General features: G+C 37.3%; 2 long non-coding RNA genes across 4 annotated transcripts; one reads left to right on the plus strand and one right to left on the minus strand.

The window, feature by feature from the left end:
* The first annotated feature begins 546 nt into the window (after positions 1-546).
* On the plus strand, positions 547-19,487 carry LOC117297785. Of its 3 annotated transcripts, none has more exons than XR_004519912.1 (8): positions 547-758; positions 13,825-13,930; positions 14,300-14,420; positions 15,105-15,212; positions 15,930-16,051; positions 16,684-16,789; positions 17,224-17,318; positions 18,029-19,487. It is a non-coding gene; the product is annotated as an uncharacterized LOC117297785 (long non-coding RNA). The 3 variants fall into 3 exon arrangements; XR_004519911.1 differs by lacking the exon at positions 547-758 and adding an exon at positions 12,396-12,679; XR_004519913.1 differs by lacking the exons at positions 547-758; positions 14,300-14,420; positions 15,105-15,212 and adding an exon at positions 12,402-12,679.
* Positions 5,347-6,954, minus strand: LOC117297799. Its single transcript, XR_004519914.1, has 3 exons — positions 6,674-6,954; positions 5,840-5,952; positions 5,347-5,388 (listed from the first exon to the last, which is right to left on the minus strand). It is a non-coding gene; the product is annotated as an uncharacterized LOC117297799 (long non-coding RNA).
* Positions 19,488-19,597: the final 110 nt, after the last annotated feature.

A 19,597-nucleotide genomic window follows, 5' to 3' on the forward strand; every position in this document is an offset into this window, starting at 1 on the left:
AAATTTTTGTTGATAATAGATAAACACCTAGGAATCCACGAAGTTTCAAAGCTAAGACAGCTTTACATTTTTAATAAAAGGTAATGGGTGGTTTCAACTTTTGCACAATATTATGGCATTTTTGGTGTCATGATGTAGCACCCAACTTCTGTTTACCATTGTAATGTTTTTGTTTTTCCTCAATTTTGGGGTAAAAATTCAATTTTCAAAATATCTTGATGTTATATTAAACTATGTGCCTTTGCAGTGAATGCTCTAAGTAACTTGGCCAATCACTGATTTGTACACTTTTACATCTGCCAAATCAAAGTTGACAAATTGCATTTCAATTTGTACTTTCCTCCAGTGTGTACAAATAATATTCAAATAGTGGGTAAATATATTCATAAAGTTGTGAAGACATTTGAATAATGCAAGTAGCTGTTTGAATTAGCCCAGAAAGGTAAGAATAACCAAGTATGTCTGGAAGAAGCCTTTTGTGTGAGTTGTGCAGTGAAGCACGGGTGAGTGGGCATGGAGAGTTGCAAGTGCCTAGACACACACCATACAAGTCTTTTGCTGCATTTGATCTATAATAAAACAAGAATGGTGTAACTTCACTCTGCAATGTTTTGGGCACATGGCTCCATGAAATTTCCTTGGGATTTGTTCTACAAATAAGCAAAAATGGAAGCCTAAGATAGACTTGGGAGCTTTAGGCCAACATTATCTGGTGATACAGAACAGACAGCAAGGCAACTCATTAAACAGCAATTACAGTAAGTTAATTTGGTTTATTTTAACAAATTTTGTTCAAGCATGACAGTGGATATCCAAAACCATACAAATATGTTTAAATTTTAATCACAGTATGTTTATTTAACCCTTTGGTGAACAGATAATGTTTTTGTTTTAAATGTAAAATAAAAGGAATAATACAACTCATTTATGGTGCATAATGTAACTCATTTATGGTGCTTGGTGCTGTAGGCCTACCCGGTCATATGGAAAACTTCTGGACATTTGCTCACTGAAGCCCTGCACGCGCGCGTGGTTTAACACGTGAAACACATGTCCAAAACAACCCTCCCCGTGAACCTCCCCTGCTAGCAAAAAGTGTCGTTATGTATCAAACCAGATCGCTCAGTATTTGACAGTATATAACATCCTCTTTTGGCACGATATTATGTTCTTAATTCGTGCAACTCGAGAACATAGGGCCTTTTTTGATTAAAAACTTGCTAAAAATGCTCAAAAGCGTAAATCCCTATGGAGGTCAACTCAGTTTGCACGGAGTTCGCTCACTAAATTGAACGGCAAAGCTGTTCCATTCATCTTACACAACTGGATCGCATGTCTAAATAAACTAGAGAAAATTCTCTTTCCAGTGGTATAAGATTAAGTTTGATTGGTCTAGAGAAATATAGGGCCTTTTTCGATCCAATTGTTGAGCTCCTTTATCTGAAGGCGTGACCCCGCAATGAATATGCTGTAGTTAGTATAGTCAGGCTCCATTGGTTTCCCGTACACAGGCAACGAATGCACTTGTTGTACTGGGAACTAGCCCAATACACTCATGCTTCCGTCGATGTGAAAGACAAAGCGAGTGGCTCTGTTTTTTCGTCGGTGAAATCGCGAAATATATACTGCTTGAATCTCAGATTTGTTTACAAGTAGTAAAGAGATTTTATAAAAGTATTTATGTTCCGGTTCCTCTTTTGATCACTGCCATGAGTTAAATCTGTCTAAATGTCCAGTAATAAGTGTAAGAATTGACATCTTTGCGTTGGATCACCTCATTTTTTTTAGAGGGGTAACTGTTTGTGATGGTGTATGTGTGCATTATGTAGATCTGGAGATGGATGGTTTACATGGGATGATCGAGGGAAGAAAGGTGGTTTTCTTTGTTCCTTTGTTGTACCATTTTAATAAATTTGAGTGAAAAAATAAATGAAGATTAATAATCAGAAGCAACACTTACATAAGATTGACATGCAATTTTCATGTCTTAAGAACTGTCATGTGATGTTACATGCACGTAAACTATTATATTATTATCCGGTATCACAACAAGCATGACAATTATTACAGTTACATTTATTATTTTTTCAGTTCGGAAATAATTATCAGGCTACTTGCTCTGTACATGCATGGCTGTATGCGAGAACATTCTCCGCTCCAGTTGTATTTACCCCCTTTTTGTGGAATGGTTTGATCGTGTGAACTGCTGCTACTGTGACCGCACTGCATATTCATGAATGTGTGTGGGTGCACACACGCGGTGTGTGAGAGAGCAGGGGCTTATTTTCTGTCCGAAATGGAGTCAAAGTTTTCCATATGAAGATACAGATCTGAACCAGTGAAATTATTTTTAGCCATGGAGATAATCTTTGAGAATATGAACAAAAGTTTGTATATAAGCAACGTTTTCATAATTTTAATAACCATGGCAATGGATCTGCAGTTTTGTAAACAAATCCATGGCAGCAGGGTCTGGCCGGACTTGAATGCCTCCATTGCGATTCATGTGAATGTCATTGGTCATATATAGTATAACCGACGTTTACCATACCATAGTCACCCATCACTTAATTCGTCTTCTCAATCAGAATCATTTTGTGATAATTTAAAGGTGTTCTGGAGCTTCATCGTGTTCAAAACGAGATGCCATGTTGAGATAATGGTCGCTTTTTAGTGCAAAATCATACAATAAAAACCATAACACGTTAAACTATGTTTTTCTTGAAATTCGTCAATAATGCACCCCCCCCACAGCACCTCAGCAAGTAATATTTTTCGGGAAGCTATATCTACCATCATTATCTTTAAACTGTGTAAGTTTAAACATGGACTATAACGGATTATTGATATAGCCAATATTACTATTTTTGTACAAGAAATGTAAAATAAGGACTGATATTTTAGTAGTATTCAATAAAACCTTTTCCTTTATGCAAAAAAAAAACACAAATTCGCGCGGCGTACTCCGACCCAGAAAACTCAGTTTCGGCAAAAGCCGGTGACCCAACCATTCATACACAGTGTGTGACGTCACACCACGTACCGAAGCTCTGAACACAGTGTGTCAGGTCGATCGTGTGCGTGCATTTTACATGTACATTGAGTGTGGATAACATCGGACACTATAGGCTGCATTTTTTTGACACAAAAAACAGCGAAAATGTCCGATGGCAGCGGGTCTTGGGAAAACCACAGTATAGATGAGGAAAAGGCATTTCAGGGAGGCACTTCAGAGGAAAGTGAGGGCTCTAGCGATAAGGGGATCTCACCGGACGAGAGAGAAGCCGAAGACGTGTTATGAGTACATGTAGTTAACCAGCCCGGAGACGATGATCGTCAGGCCGAAGACAATGAGCCAAACCCTGATGATCGACGGCTAAAGACAGACTGGTAAGGCCACAAAACGTTTCATGAATTATACTGAATGATGCTTCGTTTGATCAGTTTATTTCTGCTCCCAAAAATAGTTAAAGGCTATCCTTGACTAAGTTAAAACATGAACGAACATGATGGACAAGGTTTATTGTTTACCTCCATTCACGTTATAATACATGTACGTGAACAACACATGCACTGCACTGACATAGGCAGTAGAAATGTGAGGGGAGGGGTATTTTTTGTCTTGCGTTTTATACTCTGTTGGCAAAATTCATACATTATCAATTTAAACTGATATTGTAGATTACCTATGTTGTTGTTTTTCTCCACCAAGTAACTGCGTGGTGGTTGACATATTATGTGCATCTACACAAATATCTCATAGTCATGTACATGTATGTAACTGTTACTTTGGATTATGATTGCCTTCTGGCATGGGTATAGGTTTAAAGCAATTCAGGTACACACATGCAATATTAACACTTCACCATGCAAACCACAAATCTGTTGTTAATAATTTTGTATGAATTCTTTTGTTAATAATTTTGTATGAATTCTTTTGTTAATAATTTTGTATGAATTCTTGTTTTGTTTTACAGAAAACAGTGCAATGTTGAATATCAGCAAGTGGTGAGCTTAGGACTATCTTGGCCGTTCAACTGCTGCCACTGACATCATGTTTGGTGGCAGCAACACGAAGGACATTTCCAAACCCTAGTGTACAGTACAGTGGAAGGATTTTCGTATCCACCAACGGATTAGGCAGCTTTGCTTTGGTTTATTTGTCTTCAGTCGTAACAATTTTCCAAGTTATGATCCGAGGGAGTGAGAAATAATTTATAAGCCATAATAATTTACGTATAAATGTACATGTATATTATTTCATTTTGTTTCTTTCAGAGGGGTGGGTGGTTCAAATTGATTAATTTAATTTGAACCACCCACTCCTCTGAAAGACACAAAATGTAAATTACTCTGGCTTATAAAATTAGGTGTGTGGTTCAAATTGATTAATTTAGCACTTATGTGCAATAAACTTGTCCCCTGTTGTCAACAATACACTATGATTAACATGGTAACAACATTCAACTTGGTTAGCAGAAATATAAAAACAAAACAAAAAAAGAGAAGCCTACATGTACACCTCCATAATAACGACAACACTAAAACTGTATGTATGTATTGCAAACGACAATAGTTTATTTTTCAGTTTTAATTATCAAAATTGAAAAAAGGTTGCCTAGTGATAGCGAAATCATCTGAACATTCCGTCATCAAAAAAAGTTAACTATACAACCCTGTCAACGCCCCTCCCCCTAAAAAAGAAAACCTAAGCCATGTTATGTACCTAGTTAGTTGTGGTTCTCTTTGTAAATTGTAAATTAAGTTGTACATTAAAAGAATATAATAAAATCATTGTGTACAGACCATGTTATTCTGTTTTTAAACAAAGTTGATTGTACTACCCTGGTTACCCCCCCCCCAAAAAAAATATATATAAAAAATAAAATAAAAACCCACATCAATGTGTACAAGCTAGGGCCCAATTTCATGGATCTGCTTACTGTAAACAAAGAATCGACACTTGCGGAAGCAGGAAATTCTGTGCTTTCATCAAGCGCGTTTCACAGGTTACCAGCGAATTTTGGCTTTTGCGGGTCATAGGTGCATACTTGGTTTATACCAGGCATTCTACGCTTACAAAGTAAGCGCAGAAATTTAGCGTTTGGACGTGAGCAGAGAACGGTGATCATAAGCGCAGAATTTGGTGGTGAACAGATCCATGAAACTGGGCACAGGTCATTCTTTCTTCAAACAAAGTTGAACCCACTACCTTTGAACCCCCACCCCCCCCCCAAAAAAAAAAAAAGCTGCTGCATCCTTTTCCGGCTGGTGAAGGTTGATGTCAATGACACGGGGGTTACACATCAGCTGCGGATGGAGTTGTTTTCATGTCTTGTCACCCTGCTGACAATGAACAAGTGCATTGTGCATGCATTCTTTGCGTATCTGTTTAATGAAAAATAAAAAACAAAACCAAATAATCGTTATGTGGGATTTCTAGAAAATTTACAAGGCAGAAATACAATCTCGGAAGGTTTGACGTAACACCACAGACTGACAATCTCTCTTTGAGTTGGCGTAGTTTTGAAAAGAACCTTACAGAAGTTAACGCAAAACCAGAACAAAAGGAGTCCACATGCAACAAAACCAAGGGGGCAGGTTTCTTTATGTCTGATAGAAAACATGACCTCCAACCACCCCCCTCCCCCAGATCTACACCTAGTACAAAACTGTTCAGGTACAGATCGGGGTGGGGGGGGGGTTCTTGCGATTCAACACCCCATCCCCTCCCCCCCCCCCTCCACCGTGAACAGTTTTCAAAGGGGCAGCTGAAAAACTAAAAATGAAGAAATCATCTGATCCTCTGAAAATTTGCATGCATAGGCCTACTACTTACCTAAAGTGCTATTGAGAATCTTAGGTCTCCATTTCTAGTTCTGGCTAGCATGTCTCCGTCCTGCATTGTCTTCGTCCTGCATTCTCATTGTAGTGTAGAGCTGCGAGTTATTTCTGTACAAAAAAATATAAAAACAAAAAATAAATAAATAAATTAAAAAACTAGTGCTGAAAAAAACTGGCCTTATTTTACAAATGCAAATATAGTAACACTCCATGTAATTAACCGTGCCAAGCCAATAAACACAGCTATAGGAAAACTTCACACTAAACTTCTCTGGAATTGGTAATTCCTGAATTAGGAGAGAAAAAAATCTGAATGACCATGGATGGGCAATTATATGGATGGGAGTTTGAACATATTTTTGAGCTGTGCCTTAAAAAAAAAAGCGAACAATTCTTAGGCAGCTTTGGCAAAAACAATGTCCAGCAATCCAGTATAGACCAATATAAATACATGTCGGCGAGGCCAAAAACTGTTAACTGTAACAATCAACTTTTTAAATGGATTAATATAGTGTTCACACATGGTTGAGCATGAACATGCCAGAAAGTGTAAACCAGGGCATAAACATGCCAAAAGCACTTGGGTGGCTACATGGATTCATCACTCAACAGAGTCAATACACTATGTAGCTATTTTATGGTAGTCGGGTCAGATTCAGAGCATGCACATCGTGTCATTTGACAACAAGATGATTGTTCCTTGCATGAAAAGGGTAGAGATTGTTTACTATTTTTCTTATTACAAATACATGTGCATGTATTGGGCCTGAATTAATAATGGAGATAGTTTCTCAGTAGTAGATTTTTAAAATTATTAACAAGTACTTACCAGGCTTTTCTCCCTCTCTTTTCTGTAATGCCACTTCATTCTTTTGCTGTTCCACGGCCACTTGCGACCAGGGCCACGGCAGAGGGACCCCGTCGACGTCGTACTCGTAGCATGCACAAGCAGCACTGGCTGGGGCCTGGTGGTAGAAGATCCCCCTGAATTCTCTCGATGTTTAGAGGTTTAAATTTCGGAATCGATCCAGGCTTCTTACACAAACTTTGAAACTTCTAGTGCATCCACAAACAACCAAATAGTCGGCAGTATTTATAGCTGATACACTAGAAACAAAAAGCTTCGTAGCACACACGCACGCCTGTAGTGTGGATGAAAACGCATACACAACACACGGAGTAACATGGCGTAATCTTTGTTTACTCTCGTTGCTTCATGGGTGTGACGTCACCATTTTTTGACCGCGTTCATGACGTCCGCTGGTTTACAAATCCGCTTGGATTTCAGTGTTGGTTTAATAGTCGGGAACCAGTACAGGGCGGGAAATTTCAAAATCGAAGAATCGAGGTCAAATTTTTTCGGTCAAATTGTAGCAAAATTATTTGGAGAAAAACATGACCACAACAATGAATTGATAGCTGAACACAACATAAACAAGTTCTGATAGTGATTTTAATGTAGGAGTACCGTTATAGTCCATGTTTAATGTAAATCTGTAGAGATTGTGTTTTTGTCCTACAAAAAATACATAGACCCTATAAGGGGTCTACCCCTTAAAAAACAATATTACTTGTTTTTGTGTAATGGAGGTAATTTTGTTCTAACATAAATGTTTTTGTTTTTTGTTTTTTTTTTAAATAGAGAAACTGTAGAATTATTTTCCTTTTTTTTTAATTAACAAAATGATGAGTATAAAATGGGTAGTTCTAACGACCTTAGAATTTTTTTTTTCATACAAGGGTGCGTCATGGAAAATTTTGTTTCATAAAGCAAGTTTACGTTTTTATTCTATAGGCCTACCTCATTTTAACCTATTTTCCATATTTACAAGAATTGAAAAGTCTTCTAATTTTCCCTAGTTCTTACTCAAGAATTTTTTTCGTCACCACAGGGCTCTTCATTCGTTTCATCATATGGATTTAACTTTTTTATCTTGGATAGGTTTTGCATTCTGATTGGTCAAAGACTGTTCATATGGAGGTGTTCAAGGCATTTAAAGACTGGCACCTTGAACTAGCAAAAATCACCACTAAACAAGCATGTTGAGTAAAAGTTCAATTAATATCCAAGTTTTCTGATAGTATGAGGTATCAGTTGAACATTAGTTGACGGAAGTATAAAAACAAATTATGAAGTCTTGGCCACATACCTAATCCTTAAAACAATGTTTTACAATGATTAACTTGGTTCTAAAAAAAACCAACAATAGAGGCATTTACCATTATTTTTGCTGGTTTTAATCTTATCATGTTTGGCTGTTTATTTGTTTGCTGGGGTGTTTCTTTTTTTTTTTTCTTTTTTTTTTTTTTTGGGGGGGGGGGTTGTTATTTTTCTTATCTGGGAGGCCAATTTTAGTTGTTTTGACTCTTGAATAAGAAAACAAAATAGGTCCAACTTTTTTATTCCGGAAACATTTGAAATTAATTACTTTAAACGTAAAATATGCATCATATAGGCATACATAATTTTTAAAGTAAGGGGGAAACAAAATCACTTATACTGGGCAAAATTTCATAAAGCTGTTTGAAAAGCAGCGAATTGCCGAAAAACACCAAGATTTGTATTGCTATAAAGCAAATAATGATTAGGGCACCAGTTGCAGTAACGTAAACTTTATGGAATTTTGGCTAGAGTAACCAGTTTCTGTCAAGCATGATTTGTTTGTGCCTTGACCAAATTGTTAAAAGCTTACACTGAGAGGCTTGAAATTGAGCCCAGGCCCAATTTAATAAAGTTGTCAAGCAGAAAAGCCTGCCTGAAAATGTCTTTGCTAAGCAAAAATTAAGTAGGGTACCAGTCAAACAATAATAACTTGTTATGTTGGCTGATAACTTGTTTCTGATTAGCAATACTTTTCTGCACTAGGCTTTGAAAATTGGCCCGTATGGCACAGGCCACAGCTTCATTGAAATTCTTCTGGAAGCGTGTTTTAAAACATGTTCGTAAAACTTATAAGAGCTAATTTCTCAGCACAATGTTCTTATTCAGTGACACTAGGGACCAATTTCATAAAGCCTTTGCCCAATTTCATGGCTCTGCTTACCGCCAAATTCTGCGCTTACGGTCATGATTCCCGCTTACGTGCAAGTGCCAAATTTCTGCGCTTGCCTTGTAAGCGTAGAATGCCTAGTAACGTGGAGTACGCACGCGCAGAAGACGAAATCGTTGCTAACCCGTGAAAGATGCTTGCCATAAGCACAGAATTCCCTGCTTCCGTAAGCGCCGATTCTGTGCTTACGGTAAGCAGAGCCATGAAATTGGGCCCTGGTAAGTACAAAAACTTGCTAAGCACAGACAAATCTGGCTTAGCAGGAACAGGAATACCAGTTACTTTTCCATAGAGTTGATATTGTTGCTAGTGCTACACCCACTTTTTGTTAAGCAAAGAAAATTTCGAAGAAATATTTTCTGCTAACTGGCTTTATGAAAATTGAACAAACTCGCTTCACTTGGCATGCCCTTAAAGGCTTTAGACGGGTTGTCATCAGGTTGTGCAAAATAAGTTTTCAAAACTCAGCCTCCAAAAATGTTAAAAACAAAGACTATACAGCAAACTCACACAACCGGAACACAGTCCTTCTTTTCTAAGGGCCCGTAGCACTTGAGCATGCTTTTAAAAGAGTGTTAGTTGTGTATAATACGTTTCAATTTGGAGAAGTTTCGGGCAACATATTCGGTAATTCTAACCTGCACATTTCAACAATGTCGTCTGCGCACCGATGAGTCAACGCATGTGTTTTTGTTTTTTTGTTTTTTTACTTTTCGGCCTGCGGGTTGTGTTGTAAAATCCAACATTTCTTCAAATTCTGTGAATGAAAATTCTTTGCAACACTTTTATTCTAAAGACAAAAAAAATCTGAACTCACCTTTGCCCTTCTGGAGTAGTTTGAACTTGAAAATCCGGTGAAAAGCTGAATTTCTTGGAGATAAAAGACATGGAAACTTTTCAAAGTCGTCCATTTGTTCTTTGAACTGTGCAAATCATGCAGATTTTCACCTACGACCCGGCCGGCGTCCTCCGTCCAGCCCCCAGCCAATCAGCAACCAGCTTTTACATTTGCATAACAAAGCCGGACCTTCTAGAATTTTCTTGGCCAACTTTTGTGACCATATTTGGTACTAAATGGGCGGGCCTTGCAAGGGTTGAATCTATTTATTTGAAAAAGGTTGATTGGGTACGTCTTCTTGCATGGGGTAAACTCGTTTAATATTATAAACCAGTGTTTACATGGTGAAACTATGATATAGTTACTTTTTAACAGATCAATCTTTATTTGGTATCTGAAAATTCCCAATTTATTTTCGGGTTATTTCGTCAGTTTCTTTTCACCCCCGTTGAACCCGACTTTTCCCTGCAATTGATCCCCATTAATATTATGGAATGATCCCCTTCCCCACGTGGGTGTCCCACGCTTCTCTGTCCCGACCAAGTAGTCTGTACACTTTCTGTGCAGCCTTTGTTAAGTTGTATTAGCATTTGAGAAGTCAGGGAGATGATCAACCAATGTTGTTGTTTTTATTTTACACGTGTTTGACATCACGATCGAAATATGGGGTTGATTTCATAAAGTTGGTAAGCAGACAAAAAAACTGCTTGACAGTTTTCTTTGCTTAGCAAAAATTGAGTGGGGTACCAGTCACAACAGTGACCTAGACTTTTCTGTGATTAACAAGATTGTTTTCATCGTAAAATCTGAACAATCGTAGAACCAAACACTATTTTGTCTGGGACTGATAATAACTCATATGTTGGTTCCATGACTGCATGGGTTGAGGAGAAAATTAAACATCTCCTTGCCAATTTTAAAAATGAAAAAAAAACCCAAAAAACTTTGAAGTAAAAAACATCCACAAAGATTATCAAGAAGAATAACAAAACAATTTCACTACTAAGCCTTGTTATTTAATATAACACCCAAGCATATCCTTGCCATTTGATTGGAGGATTGTCCATCACGTGATAGCAAATAAAAGTACCATTACACGCTGAGTCACTCACCGTGCTTTTTCGTTCCATCCGAAAAGTACCATTGCACGCTGGCAGCGTGCAATGGTACTTTTCGGATGGAACGAAAAAGCTGAGTAAAAACATCACTGCGTGCGCGTGTCTTTGGTAACGCAGCAGGTGTTACTGCAAGAAGGCATAGTAAAATTACTAGCATTCGGCTTCTACAGTTGAAATTGTTTGTTTTGAAAGTTGTATCTTTCAATCAAAATGACAAAGATCTACTTGGATGTTATATAAAACAAATAATTGAATAGAACATTCCATCTTTCAACTCATGAACATATTCGCACCATTGCACTCATAAACATTCATTATGTGTATATTAATTAGCAAGTAACCTTTCCATCATTATAAACGTTGTACGCATCTGGAAACAAGAAGCAAAATGCACTTACGGAACAAATAATAATTATGGTTTTACTCTTCACAGATATTATAAAAAATAATAAGTCTAAGCGCAAAGAAAAGGGGTAACATGGTCCCAGGGTATAAGCCACACCAATGCCCCACCCTTTCCTATCCCAAAATATCAAAACATTGTTGCAATAAACAAAATATCGCAAGAACATGCTCATTCACACCACCTTTTAAGTCAAGATACTTTGGGAAATCTTTAAAGATCAGTATACCTTACTAGGTGTATCCCAACAATGTAAATTTGGGCTAAATTGTTCATCAACGTTGCAAGTAAATAACAAAAGAAAAAACACTATTGTTTATTCTTGGCCTAAATGCTCGATATTGGATAGTGTACTACGCGCAGTTGTAAATCACTACAGCGTGCCCTCTGCGGTATGATTTAACTTACTGGCGAGCTTGAGATCTAGACTATACTGGCAAGCTACTATAGCTTGCAGTGCCCGTATAGTCTAGATTTCATAGCTTGTCAGTATAGTGTAGATTTCAAGCGCGCCAGTAAATTAAATCATACCGTAGAGGACACGCTGTAGCGATTTAAGATAGACCCTTCCCACGAAATATGTAATTTGCACATAGCGCGTGCGCACTAACGTTTTGGTTGACAAAATGAGGGAACATCGCGCTGTTTTGTACACGGCTAATGGGTGCGTGACGCACACGCGATTGCGCGTCTGCTTAGTGCACAACAGGGTCTGTACGCATGCATGAATGTAGTTAGCATATTTCATGAGAAGGGTCCATTGTGCGTGTACACTATCCAATATCGAGCACTATAGTCTTGGGCCAAGACTAGTGTCGACTGGACTCGGTAAAGGACTTGCATTGTGACGGCCTGAAACAAGGCTAGCCAGCCCGCACCACAAAGCCTGTAAGCGCAAAAACTTTCTATAAGCACAGAAAAGTATTGCTTAGCAGAAATAGGGTAAGCCTACCAGCCAAAAGCTTACAATAATTTGACTGGTGCTCTACTCAATTTTTGCTACAGAGAGAAATGGCTGAATTTTGTGACGTGTGAAATTGGCTCCTCGGCTCCTCTTTTTTTTCTTTTCACCAACCGTGTTGATCCCAAGAGGGCGCAATACCGAGGCCTGCTCATTGCTGATTGAAAGCAAAGCACATTGGGCTGTCCATTGATGATCTCCATATTCCTTGCCAAAACAAAAAAGGGTCGACTTTTGCCAAGAATCGATTCCATGTTTTGTTATCTTTCTACTACTTTTGCCTATCGATTAGCGTTATGTTTTCAAAAACTAGTGTTCTTTAAAATATCGACTTTAGTAACCGGCTTGTGTTTCGGTTACTTCTATTATTCGGACATCGGTATCATTGGGTCTGTTCTTCGCGCGCCAGACTATTTACAGCGAGGCGAGCATCGATCGATGCGAAGTGATCAATCTGATGCCGAGGTAAATGCCAATTATTTCTTCATTAACCAACACATTTCCTTCATTTAAATGAATCTAACATCTCTTCATGTATTTCTTGTTTGACAAATTCAATTGATCTTTGCATAGGTTGTAAGATTTCAACAAATTATGAGGTTTTTTTAGGTCAGCGCGGATTCACTTTTTAAAATGGCGATTTTAACCGCGCCGTATAGCCTACGTTACACACGTTACACTGCAGCCATGCTGTTTCAATTTCCGACCCATACTTTCAAAGTATCCTTTGGGGATAACTTTCCGTATGGCGCCACCACTTTTTCACTCATTTTTACAAAAAGGGATATCTCATTGAGGTAAATTAGATACTATATTATTTTATATCAAATGAAAAACTGGTGGCGCCATACGGAAACTTTTCCTTTTTCCCCAGGAAAAACGTGGAGAAGTATCTGCAAACGTTGGTCCTGCAAAGAAAAAATACCCGATCTGTTGCTTTGTATACATGCGTCTGGGAACACACTTTTCGTAGTTCCCAGACGATTGTCCATTTGTTTTGTACACAATCACACGGGGTCAAACTTTACAGGTAGTTGGCGAAGAAGTTGTACTTTTAAAAATTATTTATACTTTATATTCTGTTGAAGGCATGATTAAACAATAATCTTGTGGTATTTTGATGTTCATATCTTAAAAGAATTCACCCGCTGTAATAAAAATTTAAGTTCATGTCACTTTGTGACCCGCACTACGTTGTAAGTAATGAGAGCGCGCAAGCATGCTTGCTCTGTCGCTATCGATGCGCTGTGTATAAACAACCGTCATGCTCTTCGCAATTGTGCATTATTGCGAAAAAGTCATGTTGCACGCGCACTGTGCAAAATTTAGAAGCGACTTAGTAAAGTTAATAATATCGATATTATTAAAGTTGAACACTGGCGGCAATGTCAATAGCACTCGATTCCTCAATCAACAAAATACCCCAGTGGACAAGCGAGAGAGAAACACAAACCACAGAAACATGGGCCATCTTTTTTATTATGCTTTAATTGTTGAAAGATGTTGAGATGACTTGAATGGGGCTCTAAGGTCGAAGCATTATTAAATTGTTGCTGCATATGAACCATAACAACACAGCTCTTTTACAAAATATTGTTTATTTTTGTTAGGGACAGAGAGATGCCAATGTCAGATGAAGTCTACCCCTCCAAAAGTAGATGCATGATGGGCATGCTGCCCAGTGTCAAAGTACAACGATGTCTTCCCAAACAAAAGGTAAGAACCAGTTTCAACATGGAGGCTCAATAGTGTTGCTTATTTGGTCTATTCACAGTCCTGGGCCAACAAAGGCCACTGAAAAAAGGTTTTGTAAACATATATGCAAAAAAAACAGCGATGTATTTATCAACAGTTAAATTGAACAATATAAACAACCATCATTTTGAGATTCATCAAGAGAAGTGTGAAGTTCTCCTTTCTGTAATTTTTGTTGAAATTTGATAAAAAAAACAAAAATAAACCCCTTCCGTCATTTGTTTAACTAAAAGCTAAAAGGGAACCTGGGATTTGGGGCATTGCATGGTGAGGTATCAAAATGTTTTGGTTAAAGGGTATCATTATTGTTTTTTTGTTTGCATAATACAGTGAAGGTTGTCATCTCCACAGAGATCTACTCATCACCCAAGAAGATGTCTGACACCTGCAGTTGATGAGCTTCCTAACAATGCGCAACGATAAATGAACTGCTCTCTCCTTGATAAAAAAGGTAAGGGAAACTTCTGAGTCGTGAACATTAGAACAGCTGTTAGTTCATAAATTTATTATAGTTTCCTTCATTTCTTGGTAAACTTGCCACTTTTCCTTTATTGTACCTCCTACTGACCACCAGACTGTAAATTTGAATGAACTATTTTAGGTGACGCAGTGACACTGCAGGAGTTAACAGCAGGAGTAGTAAAAAGTCAACACAAATGGTAGTGGGAAGATTGTTTCCTTAGCAAAGTTTGCTATAAAATAAACCAAGTATGAAACCAAAATGTTTATAATTTATTACTTCAACCTTTTTGTTGTGTGGATGTTGATCAACTTTTTGCGGCTGCTTTTGGCATTGTGTTACAAGCTGACTCCAGCCGCTATAGTCTCTAAAAAATTCAAATGCTTTAAAACCTGTGCCAATGTTAAAGTACACAGAGATTAACACGAAAACAAGTGGAATTGTCACCTACTCGATTCATCAACCAACAAAATAACCCCCAGTGGACATACGACCGGAAAAAAACACCTCAGAAACATGGGGCATCTTTTTATTATGCTTGAATTGGTGAAATTGAAAGATGTTGAGATGACTTGAATGGAGCCCTCATATGAGCAAAGCAGTATCAAATTGTTGCTGCAGATGAAGAAATACAACAACACACCTCTTATACAAAATATTGTTTATGTTTGTTAGCTACAGACAGATGCCGTTGGCGGATGAAGTCTACCTCTTGAAAAGTAGATACATGATGTCCATGCTGCCCTGCGTGTCAAAGTACAACAATGTCTTCCCAAACAAAAGGTAAGAACCAGTTTCAACATGGAGGTTCAATAGACAATGTGACCTGTGACATCACAGGTTTACAAAAGAGCCACCAAGCCTGGACTTCCTGCAGGCATGCTTTGTACACAGCCTAATGGAAGAAAACATAAAATCTTATATTTTATGGAAATTGCACTGTCCAATTTTTATCAACTTTTGATATGATGAAAGGGGGCACATCTCAAAACTTGTCCAGCTTTAACTTTCAAAACTCTTGGATTTATGTGGAAATAATGACACAAAATTTCAGCTTTCTCATATGACCAGTGCAGTATCTTGCCTGCCAGACTAGCATAAGAATGTACAAGGTCACACTTATTGTAAACAAAGTTCACATGGTCTATAGTGTTGCTTATTTGTGAACTATTTACAATCCTGGCCCAACATAGGCCACTGAAAAAAAAGGGGTTTTAATACATGCTAAAGAATCAAGGATATCTTCACCAACAGTTAAATTGAACACTATGAACAACCACATAATTTGAGATGCAACAAGAGAAGTGTAAAATTTTCCTCTATGTAGTTTTTGTTGAAAATTGATTTAAAAAAACACCATACCCAATCCCTCACGACATTTGTTTAACTATTGTGTTTTAAAAGCTAAAGGGAATCTGAGAATTGATGTGTTGCATGGTGAGGAATCAAAATGTTTGTATTAAAGGGGAATCATTATTGTTTGTTGTTTGTATGATACAGCGAGGGTTGTCATCTCCACCAAGATCTACTCATCAACCAAGAAGATGTCTGAGACCTGCAGTTGATGAGCTTCCTAACAATGTACGAGTCTGATAAATAAACTGCTCTCTCCTTGATAAAAGGTAAGTAAAACTCCTGAGTCGTGAACATTAGAACAGCTGTTAGTTCATAAATCTATCATAGTTTCCTTAATTCCTTGCACCTCCTACTGGCCACCAAATTTAATGACCTTTTTTGGAGGGGTGGGGAGGGGGCAAGTGACACTGTTTTGGGGAGAATCAAATATCAAATTTCCCTTGCATACAAATGGTATAAAAAGTGATACAAAGTAAACACAAAATGGTGGTGTGGAGATTGTTTTGCTTAGCGTTGTTTGCTATAAAAAAAATACAAAATATGAAGCCAAATTAGATGTTATCTTTTTGACCTTTTGGTTTAATGGAACGTGGTCAACTTTTGCAGCTGTTTGGTACAAGCCATTTCCAGCCGCTACTTTAAAATCTGTGCCAATGTTTTAATTCGCCGAGATTCATCCCAAATAGAGTGGAATTGTCATCACTGTCTGATTCTCCAACCAACAAGATAAACCCCAGTATGTGAGAAAAAAGACACAGAAACATGGGCCATCTGTTTCATTAGTTTGAATTGTGTCTTGAGATGACTTGAATGGTCAAAGCGTTATCAAATTGTTGCTGCAGATGAACAACAACAACACGCCTCTTTTACATATTTTGTTATTGTTTATTTTTGTTAGCTACAGACAGAGGCCATTGTCAGATGAAGTCTACCTCCCCAAAAGTAGATGCATGATGTCAATGCTACCTAGTGTCAAAGCACAGTAAAGTCTTCTCCATCAACAGGTAAGAACTAGTTTCAACATGTGGGTTCAACAAATAATAGCGCAAACTGTTGCTTATTCAGACTTTTTACAATCTTGGCTAAACAAAAACCAGGGACAAAAAGGTTTTATAATTATACTTGCTAAAGAATCAGGGCTTTCATCGTCAATAGTTAAATTAAATTATATGAACCAACATTAATTTGAGATTTTGGACAGTTCAAAATAATTTTGTTTGAACCATTTTAATTGAGTTTTACTCAATTGTATTTAATCATTACACACTCTTTCACCTTTCTATAAAAAAGAACATACTGTTCAAGTTGACCTAAACAAAATTTGAAGTTGATCTTTAATGGTAAATGTTCAAACTACCCTTGTGGTACTTCATACGTAACTTGCTGTTATTTCAAAGCTAAATAAAGCTTTATTGTGTTTTTTGTTTGCATGATACAGCGAGGGTAGTCATCTCCACAGAGATTTACTCATCAACCAAGTAGATGTCAGAGACCTGCAGTGGATGAGCTTCCTAACCATTTACATTGAATCAGGTAAATGAACTGCTCTCCCTTTCCTTTATAAAAGGTTGCGGAAATTATTTTGCACATTATGAAAGCTGATGGATCAATCATGAATCCATCCCAGTTTTGTTTTCATTTATTTGTTCACTACTTTGTCTTGGTAGTTCATGTAATAGACTGATCCATTAGGCTGCGCCCACGGTGAACATGTGAGAAAGAACCCAAGAGCCTCTCCAATGCCTCTCCAATACCATTCTGCACAACTCTGCCGTGCGCGCCAAGCATACACGCACGCATGTCAGACTTTATATTGTCCGACTTTTGGTTGTGCATTGGGTTGTGATTGGTCAATGGGGTGAAGCTTAATGGATCGGTCTATTGGCAGTAGAGTAACTAGACTTATAAAGTATGGTGTAAAGAGTTGGTTGGGAATTCCACTGTATTATTCAAGCCAAAAATCTATTCAAAACTGTGAATGATGTTCTAAATATACATGTTTTTTGGGGGCGGGGGATTTGGGAAGCAAATAATTTCAAATTTCTTTATGAGAAAAATTCTGTTACATTTAAACAAACAAATTTACACATACCTCAACATAATGGCTGTTGCTTCAAATGCTTCTATCTCATTGTTCGATCTCGATCATCTTTATCGTTTTTGTTGAGTACATGAAAAACTAAAATTGATTGTTTAGTATCACATTCTAATTATAACAAACATTTGTTTGTCTTAATTTGTAGATGGTGTCTACCTGTTACACATTTCTGAGACCTGCAACTGCGTATAGTCAGCCCACTGTCTACACATCACCAGTTAAGATGTGTGAGGGTTACGCAAGAGGAAGGTAAAATACCTGTGGTTGTTTTACACTAACATCAAAGGGTGGTCTGTTTTTGCAGCACTCATACCAACAGAATATCTCGTCACATACCACAACATTTTTGGGGATGAAATGCTGGCACCAGCCTAACCCGAAATGAGAGGTCTGTCCCTACAGATTGAGAACAGATTTAAAAGATAGGAAACATGTTTTTGATTAACAAAACCCCTTTAACTGTACAAAAATACAATTTTAAATATGTAAACAGTTTTTTCGTACAAACCATATTTCTTCTCAAGTTAAACCATAAACTAGGAATGAAATTATTTTGCATTGTATGATGATAAGTAAAAGATCTGGAATGTGCTGAAGACCATGCCTGACCTAAAACAAATTTACACAAATTTAGTTCAGGCAAATCAGTTGCAATTTGTTTAAGGTACACTTTGGCAAAATTGATCTGAAAATTAAAATGATGAATAAATGGAGTCATCATTACTGAATCACCATATTTTAATGACAAGGGAAATTAAACGCCCCTAGTTAGGGCTAGTTCATATACTAATAATAATAAATAGTAATAATAGCAAATATTATAATAGTGGCAATTTATAATGTGCCATGTCTGTCTGAAAGACACTCCTGGCGCAGGAGAGATGCAGAAGCAAGATTGCAATGAGTTACATAGTTAAGCATAAATAGAAGTTTTTGACTTCCTTTTTTGTGTCCCGTTACATCTTGGGACACCTCAATGTTTCCATTTCACAGCATAAAAAAAGCTGATATCCTAAAACTTAGAGAGTAGCAAATAGCTCTCATTACAATACTGAAAGCTTCAGAGTTTGAGAGAAAAAGTAGTATTATTAAAACCTCAAGGTCTTTGAGGCATTATATATATATGAAGGAATCCTAAATGAGCAACCAGCTTGTTGATTTCATTTGTAAGTAGACATGTTAATTAGCTAATGTCGGAGGTAGATGTAATATAACATTCAAGTAAATGTTCTTGTAAAAAGTAAGTGTACCATTTGCAAGCAAGCACACAATGTGTGTATTTTGAACTCACAAAGTTGGAGAAAAATGTACTATTTCTTGGGGTGGAATACTTCTTGAGAGAGTGGCTTTAAGATTTCAGAAAAATAGTGGGTTTTGTATAGACTTTTGTTACCAGGAGGAAAAAACCTTATCTAAAAATTAGATTTCTTGCAAGGTACACTTATTTTACTCCACAACTTAAAGCTTTACAAAATTGTTAAGTAAACTCATAGGTCAATAATTATAAGTAGCCATAGTCTTTGCTCTTAATGTTGTTGACTTAAAGACACTGGACACTCGTGGTAATTACTCAACATAATTGTTAGAATAAAAACTTACTTGGTTACGAGCATGGGAGTGCTGTTGATAGTATACAACCCTTTGAGAAATGGCTCCCTCTGAAGTAACATAGTTTTTGAGAAAGAGGTAATATCTCACTCAAATCTTACGCAAG

Source organism: Asterias rubens, chromosome 1, assembly GCF_902459465.1.
Source record: "Asterias rubens chromosome 1, eAstRub1.3, whole genome shotgun sequence".
NCBI lineage: Eukaryota > Metazoa > Echinodermata > Asteroidea > Forcipulatida > Asteriidae > Asterias > Asterias rubens.